This window comes from Hypomesus nipponensis, chromosome 14 (genome assembly GCF_054491055.1).
Source record: "Hypomesus nipponensis isolate SF chromosome 14, ASM5449105v1, whole genome shotgun sequence".
In the NCBI taxonomy this organism is placed as follows: Eukaryota; Metazoa; Chordata; class Actinopteri; order Osmeriformes; family Osmeridae; genus Hypomesus; species Hypomesus nipponensis.
In genome coordinates this window covers 7,328,897-7,337,702 of record NC_140374.1, presented here as the reverse complement: position 1 = coordinate 7,337,702, position 8,806 = coordinate 7,328,897, and positions in this window count along the sequence as shown.

Genomic DNA, 8,806 nt, shown 5'->3' with positions numbered 1-8,806 from the left:
AGGGATTTTGCATTTTAATTGGCTGAAGAGTCACCTTGATCTAGAGCTTTTTCATGTTCATCCTATTTTAAAACCCTTCGCTGATCAATCCCCGACCAATGATGTCACAACTAATAATGTAGCAGGAGTATTACAAGTGGTCTATGTATCATATGTTATACTGTTGGTATTAGTGTAGGGCAATGGTAATGTGTTACAGTGTAAGTCTATGGTTATATTAATAAAACATTATAGAAGGTATACATGTAATATCATGGCATTTTTAAGCTTTACTTGAAATCAGCCTAGAGAAAGCTGGATGCATTGAGATGCATTAAGAGCTTTGAGTGCTAAGGGAAGGGTTGGGGGTCCCCTTGGAATACCACTCCTATAGAATGCGTCTACAGCAGACAGCATCACTGACAAATGCCTGTGGTCTTTAATGGGTAAAATACCAGCTGGAGCATCAAGATACTCATTAAAACCAAAACGCACGATTGTTCAGGAAATAACAGATATCAGCAGATCAGGATAGATCAATGGAACAGTGCACAGAATGTCAGCCAGGTCTGTTTGTGCTTCACAGCCACAAATAGATACAAGGGATAACACATTCAACATTTTAATGGTGACACAAAATGCATTTCTCCATACAATGCAGCGCTACAGAGAGGCTTCTCAAGAACTGACATTCTCCCCTAACGACTATGGTAGAAACTAGTTGAGGACCATTTTATGAGGACCCCCCCCCCCCCTTCATACATACACAGCTATGGAATCCCCACCAGGCACCAACCAAGTCGCAGATTCCGTAAGCCAATTATCTCATGGATCTGGGAACCATGGCAACGACAGGGAGTCCATGCCACGTACAAGGCCTAGATTTACACAGTTGACTTCTATACAGTAAGACACACATATAGCCTACACACACATATAGCCTACAGTACGTATCTATCCAGCTTTGAGCTTTGTGATGTAACAGTGGAGATGGTGTGACGTAACAGCGGAGATGGTGGCTGGCTAGGCTTCTGTATTCATCCTGTCTGAGACTGGCTGTCACCCTAAGACCACCTGGATGTCTTCTTGGTCTAATGACAGCTGCTTTAGCAAAGCTAGTGAAAAATCTGGGTTTGATGCCTTATAGGAACAAAACTCTACTTCTTTGCTACTGCTATGTCCTACATACTTACAAGGGTCAGTTGTGCGGATTAGGTGACATTCTGAATTCCTGTGACCAAATGGTGGATCTCAGACAATATTCTGTATCTCTGGGTGTTTAGAGAGCCCTCCAGTAGCAGTTTTGCATTGGTAGTTCTACTGGAAACAGCAGCCATGGCAACCCAGTGGGCATGCTGTGTAGGTAACCATGTGTACAGTAGAACTTGTCTGCTCGTTGGCAGAGCACACAGCAGAAATGCCCCTGACATGGGCTTGAATCCTATCCCACCAGGCACCTCGGTGACACTACGCCATGAGTTCAAGAAGTCAGATTAGGGGGCCTGTGGGGGAGTGGACAGTCAGGTGGGGGATGTGGAGTGGGGGTGGGATGGACAGAACAGCTGGAGAGCTGTGATGAGCGGGAAAAATGACAAGGGAGATTTAAATACTCCAGCATTTCTCTGCCTTGAGGCTGCCTCATACAATACAGGAAGAAATAGGGATTCAGATAAGAGATGTAGTGAAGCCTAGCTGCTTTCTAGCTTCACTGGAAATTAACACCAATCAGAGTTGAAGTATGCATGAGACCTGAACATGTGGCTGGGCAAAGTCACATAGGTGTAAGTGCATGCATGTGAGTTCACCTGAGAACCAGAATTTAATCATGTGTGTGAAGGTGGGCTTCCATTTGTGTGCGGAAATGTGTGTGTCTTCATCTCCATTGCTCTGCTACTATACAGTGTATGTAGGTCAGCTCCACTGTGTGTTGCTCCTGCTAAGAGTGGATTCAGATGTAGGGTTGGAGATGAAGGAGAACTGACAGCAGAGAGGAGTAGACACAAGTATGCTGTCAGTAGACCAGGGGTGTATTCCAGGTAGCGGGTTTAACAAACCGTGACCCTAACCCTAAACTCTGAGTTGAAAATGGGTAACTCTGACTTTTCGGTTCCAGAAAAGCTTTTTCAGTTTTTAATTTGTTTAATTTAATTTGTTTAATTTTAATTTGTTAAGTCAAATCGGAGTAGCCTACATCAACTCTGAGTTAAGCGCGGGCATTACAACTATTAAAAGCCAACATCAATGGAGCTCCGATACAAGGATCCACCATGGCACCCGGCGACAAAAACTTTGCCCTACTTCACCACACTTCAGATATAAGTTTTATTTTGTGTTTATGGTCAATCTAAGCACATATTCCAGAAAAAAACAACATGGCTGTAGCAGTAGCAACGTATACAATTGGTGTGGGAGACAATTGCTGCCGAGTCAATGCATACATTTGAATGCAATTAGCCAGTCCATACATTGAACATTTAACCCCACTGTCCGTTAATATTACAGGAGAAAAAGTGGTGGACTTAAAATAATAACATATCACCCCCTGACAACACGAGAATTTAAAATGATATGACTTAAGTGAAAAATTAAGAGGAAAACAAGACACCACCTTCACTAGACAAGGTTTTACCAATTGAAAAACGGCTATGTGTATTTGACATAAAGCTCAACTATTTTGCGCTCAAATAAAGGCCCAAAAATTTGGCTTGCGCACTGCGCGGGCTCGCATTAAGGGTAGGACTCCCGAACTAGCGTCAGATCAAAAATAATGTGCATGCATTAGCAGGGCAGCTGTGGTGGTGTAAACGGCCTGTTCTGGTGGGCCGGTCTGGATCAAAGTCCAGGGCCTATTTTTACTCCCAGTCCATCCCTGCTGCCCCACAACATTAAGGCCCCCTGATAAAATATGTTCCTGTGGCTATGGGGGGGGGGGGGGGGGGGGGGCAATATTCTTTCAGGGCGCCCAGAATTCCTAGCAACAGCCCTGGTGATGTTAATTGTAGGAACAATAGCCTATATGAATACTAATTGTTGAATTTGCTGAATTTCTATTTTGACCAAGAGGTGGTATACTTAGGGCAGAAGAATAAAGGCTGATCTTGTAAGGCTATCAACCTGCCCCCACCTCTCATATGGTAAAATCTGGAGTAACTGGAGTCTCAACTTGATGGCTCTCACACATCATTGTGTAACTTACTGTAGCATTGCTAGTCATATGTTAATAAGTAAAGGTCAAGATTGTGGTGTGATTAGTTGTTCTTGGGTGTAAAAGGAATTGTGAAGCATTGTTCTGTGGATTCTTGATCTCCTGAGACCTTCTCCTCAGCTCTGGCTTGTCCTTCTCCTTCTTCCTCACCTCTTGCTTTCTATCTCATTATTTACAATAATTGTGGTAGAGTAGGTAAGAGTTGACCTTCATTGATTTCATTCATTTGCAATATGATTAAATTATTAATGTATTTAACCTTACTTTGACCATTCTTGCTCTGATTTAACCCATAGAGTCAAATAACTGTAATTCCATTGGTATTGGCATACACTGTTCAGTTTCCCATCTTCGTTCAAACCATAGGGGAATTAGTTTAGGTGGTTTGGTCCATATTGACTCCCTACAATCTTGAAATAGATTTGCTGAAACACCAGTTACAGGATGGTACATCGTCACAGGTGAATCATGTAAATTGTAAGATAGCCGTTAAAAATACTCATTGTTGGATTTCTATTTGTATGCAATTTAGAAGACCAATTACAATTTCAATAATTTGTCTTTATTTCAGTGCCAAAAAGCATTTGGTTGGTTTTGGGTGCACGTCCACAGTGTGTTACATTAGCGATGTAAAGGCTGAGAATGTTGCTAAAATAAATTTACAGATTGTGACGGGAAATGGTAACATCAATTTAGGTATTCATCAGGGAATTAAAGAACATCGAATCGCAGTCTTAAAATCCTCTCCCGGCGTATAACTTAGCTAATAACATTTTTTAAGGAGGACAAGGGCATTAGGATGAAATAAAGACAACATTAGTCATTTTAGTAAGTTAACATTTGTAATTTGAAAACTAATCCAATACTTCAAAACAAGTGCACTGATTTTCTGTTGTCTTTGGTGAGACAAGTTTAGTCAAAAGATAAATAAGAAAATAAGACAGTACCATTCCCCAAAAGCCCCTCCCTGAGTCACCACCTTACCGCGGTGGAGGGGTTTGCATGTCCTAGTGATCCTGGAAGCTATGTTGTTGGGGGCTTTATGCCCCTGGTAGGGTCACCCAAGGCAAACAGGTTCCAGGCGAAGGACCAGACAAAGCGTGGCTCAAAAACCTACCATGAAGAAAAATAACAATGGTTCTCAGTTGCCCCTGCCAGGAAGCGGGTCACCGGGCCCCCCCCCCCTGGAGCCAGGCCTGGGGGTGGGGCTCAATGGCAAGCGCCTGGTGGCCGGGCTTTTTCCCATGGGGCCCGGTGGGGCACAGCCCGAAGAGACAACGTGGGACCCTCTTCCAGTGGGCTCACCATCCGCAGGAGGGGTCATGGTGGTCGGGTGCAGTGTGAGACGGGCGGCGGCCGAAGGCGGGGGCCTTGGCGGTCCGATCCTCAGCTGCAGAAGCTAGCTCTAGGGACGTGGCGGGAAAGGAGCCTGAGCTGGTGCGCGAGGTAGAGAGATTCCGGCTAGATATAGTCGGCCTCGCCTCGACACACAGCATAGGCTCCGGAACCAGTCTCCTTGAGAGGGGCTGGACTCTCTTCCACTCTGGAGTTGCCCTTGGTGAGAGGCGTCGAGCTGGGGTGGGAATACTTGTTTCCCCTCGGTTCGGCGCCTGTACATTGAGGTTCACCCCTGTGGACAAGAGGGTAGCCTCCCTCTGCCTTCGGGTGGGGGGACGGGTCCTCACTGTTGTTTGTGCTTATGCACCAAACGGCAGCTCAGAGTACCCACCCTTTTTGGAGTCTCTGGGGGGCTGCTGGAAAGCACTCCTCCCGGGGATTCCCTCGTCCACCTGGGGGACTTCAATGCTCATGTGGGCAATGACAGTGAGACCTGGAGGGGCGTGATTGGGAGGAACGGCCCCCCCGATCTGAACCCGAGCGGTGTTTAGTTGTTGGACTTCTGTGCTAGACACGGCTTGTCCATAACGAACACCATGTTCAAGCATAAGGGTGTCCATATGTGCACCTGGCACCAGGACACCCGATGATCAACTTTGTAGTCGTGTCGTCGGACTTGGGGCCGCATGAACTTGGAAACTCGGGTGAGGAGAGGGGCGGAGCTGTCCACTGATCATCACCTGGTGGTGAGTTGGCTTCGATGGTGGGGGAGGACACCGGTCAGGCCTGGCAGGCCCAAACGTGAGGGTCTGCTGGGAACAGCTGGCAGAACCCTCTGTCAGAAGGAGCTTCAACTCCCACCTCCGGGAAAGCTTCGATCATGTCTCAGGGGGGGCCGGGGACATTGAGTCTGAATGGGCCATGTTCCGGGCCTCCATTGTTGAAGCGGCTGACCGGAGTTGCGGCCGCAAGGCATTCGGTGCATGTTGCGGCGGTAACCCTCGAACCCGGTGGTGGACTCCGGAGGTGAGGGATGCCTTCAAGCTGAAGAAGGAGGCCTATCGGACTTTATTGGCTGGTAAGACTCCAGAGGCAGCTGATGTGTACCGGCAGGCCAAGCGGAACGCGGCTTTGGCGGTCGCGGAGGCAAAAACCTGGGCATGGGAGGAGTTTGGCGAGGCCATGGAGAATGACTTCCAAACGGCTTCAAAAAGGTTCTGGACCACCATCCGGTGACTCAGGAGGGGGAAGCAGTGCTCTGTCAACACTGTATACGGTGGGGATGGTGGGCTGCTGACCTCGACGGGGGACGTCCTGGATTGGTGGAAGGAATACTTCAAAGACCTCCTTAATTCCACCAACACGCTTTCCGACGTGGAGGCAGAGTCTGGGGACATCGGGGGGGGCCCTTCTATCTCTGGGGCTGAGGTCGCCGAGGTGGTTGAAAACCCCGTGGTGGTAGGGCCCCTGGGGTGGATGAGGTCCGCCCAGAGTTCCTTAAGGCTCTGGATGTTGTAGGGCTGTCTTGGTTGACACGACTCTGCAACATCGCGTGGACATCGGAGACAGGGCCTCTGGACTGGTAGACCGGGCTGGTGGTTCCCCTCTTTAAAAAGGGCAGGGTGTGCTCCAACTTTAGGGGATGACACTTCTCAGCTTCCCTGGGAAAGTCTATTCAGGGGTCCTGGAGAGGAGGGTCCGTCGGATTGTCGAACCTCGGATTCAGGAGGAGCAATGTGGTTTTCGTCTTGGCCGTGGAATAGTGGACCAGCTCTGTACATTCCGCAGAGTCCTGGAGGGTATATGGGAGTTCGCCCAAACAGTCTACACATGTTTTGTGGATTTGGAAAAGGCATTTGACCGTGTCCCTCGGGGGCTCGTGTGGAGGGGGTGCTCCGAGAGTACGGGGTACCAGATTCCCTGATCGGGGCTGTCCGGTCCCTGTACGACCGGTGCTAGAGTTTGGTCCGCATTGCCAGTAGTAAGTCAAACTTGTTTCCGGTGAGGGTTGGACTCCACCATGGCTGCCCTTTGTCACCGATTGTGTTCATTACTTATATGGACAGAATTTATAGGCGCAGCCAGGGCGTTGAGGGGGTCCGGTTTGGTGACCTCAGGATCGGGTCGCTGCTTTTTGCAGATGATGTGGTCCTGTTGGCTTCATCGGGCCGCGACCTTCAGCTCTACCTGGAGCGGTTCGCAACCGAATGTGAAGCGGCTGGGATGCGAATCAGCACCTCCAAATCTGAGGCCATGGTTATCGACCGGAAAAGGATGGAGTGCCATCTCCGGGTCGGGGAGGAGATCTTGACCCAAGCGGAGGAGTTCAAGTATCTCGGGGTCTTGTTCACGAGTGAGGGAAGAATGGAGCGCGAGATCGACAGGCGGATCGGTGCGGCGTCCACAGTGATGCGGGCTCTGCATCGGTCCGTCGTGGTGAAGAAGGAGCTGAGTCGAAAGGCAAAGCTCTCTATTTACCAGTTGATCTACGTTCCTACCTCTCGGTCATCCAGGAGGGGCTCAGAGTAGAACTGCTGCTCCTCCGCGTCGAGAGGAGCCAGCTGAGGTAGCTCGGGCATCTGATTAGGATGGCTCCTGGACGCCTCCCTGGTGAGGTGTTCTGGGCATGTCCCACTGGGAAGAGGCCCCGGGGAAGATCCAGGATACGCTGGAGGGACTATGTCTCTCGGCTGGCCTGGGAACGCCTCGGGGTCCCCCAGGAAGAGCTGGTGGAAGTGGCCGGGGAGAGGGAAGTCTGGGCCTCCCTGCTTAGGTTGCTGCCCCCGCGACCCAACCCTTGGACAAGTGGTAGATAACGACGACGACGACAATTCCCCAAACTATTTCAATTGTAATAGAAATTAAAATATATAACTTGGTCAGCTCAGCAGCGGTTGGTTTATCATTGGCTGTTGTTGTGTTCGGAGCAAAAAATGATGTTAAGGAAGAGTGTCCGGCAGAACTAGCATTATCCTTGTGCCGTTGCCTAGCACAGGCATGTCGCTCTAATGACCCTTTCCCCCTACTTCTCATGTCTATATCAATGCGACAGAGCTTACAGAAGGCACAATATTGATCTTTGCTACTCTTAGTGGCAAAGTGGAGTTCTGAACTCCATGTAGGTTTGAAGGAAGTCTTTCTTTTTGGCATCTGAAAGCCTACGCAAGTGGTAAATTGTGACGTGGGCAGGAAGGGTCAAAAAGTTGGACAAAAGGGTAAAAGGAGGACACGCAACAGCGGTCCGGATAAAGGGCTAGAAAACCGGACTGTCCAGGCGAAATACGGACATCTGGTCACCCTACCCCAGGAGGAAGCACATAATGTTTCCATCACACAGGGAACAGCAGGGCCAGTTGAACCACAGAAGACACTTGTGATCCACACTCTATACGTCATTCACAAAACACCACTCTTCTCACTGTTCTTGAGTAGTACTCGCATACCCCATTCAGTACAGCTCACAATCTATGAACGATTTTGGACTACCATAGGAGCCCAGCTCTTCACAATGACAAATCCACACAGAGTTTGTAAACAAGCAGGTTTAGTGTTCAGTAGGAACTTACCAGTATCAATCCCTTTGTAGTTCTTGATGAACTCTGCCAGTTCAAAGTTCCCTGCAACAATGGCCACCTGAAACAAAAGTTTGTAACATGACAAAAAGTATAATCTTAAATATAATCTTTGTCTGAGGAGGTTCCTGCCAGCTAAGCAATGTCTGGATACCTGTATGTACCCTGTACTTTAGACCCCAAGGTGGCTTTAAAGCACTAACAATAAACATAAAAACATGTCAGCGGACTGTAGTGGGTGGAGTAAAGGAGAGGAGACAGACAGGATGAGTCAACTATAGCCAGCCAGCCATAACTAGTGGTTCACCTGTAGACCCCTTTACAGTACATAAGGTAAGCCACGTAGAGATAGGTATGCTAAGTACACTGACAAGTATGCTACTGAAGCTGTGAGAGACGAATAGACTGTCTCTAAAGAACTCTAAATTAAATATGAACAACTGAATAAACTCTTACATAAATATGCCAATATTGTAATATTAAAGAGCTTATGAGTTTTAGCAGAACTTGAAGATATGGATTTTCATCTTTACATTTAGTCATTTAGCAGATGCTCTTATCCAGAGTGACTTACAGTAAGTACAGGGACATTCTCCCCGAGGCAAGTAGGGTGAAGTGCCTTGCCCAAGTACACAACGTCATTTTTCACGGCAGGGCAATCAAACCGGCAACCTTCCGCTCAGCCATCAGACCTAGATTTTTGCATATATGC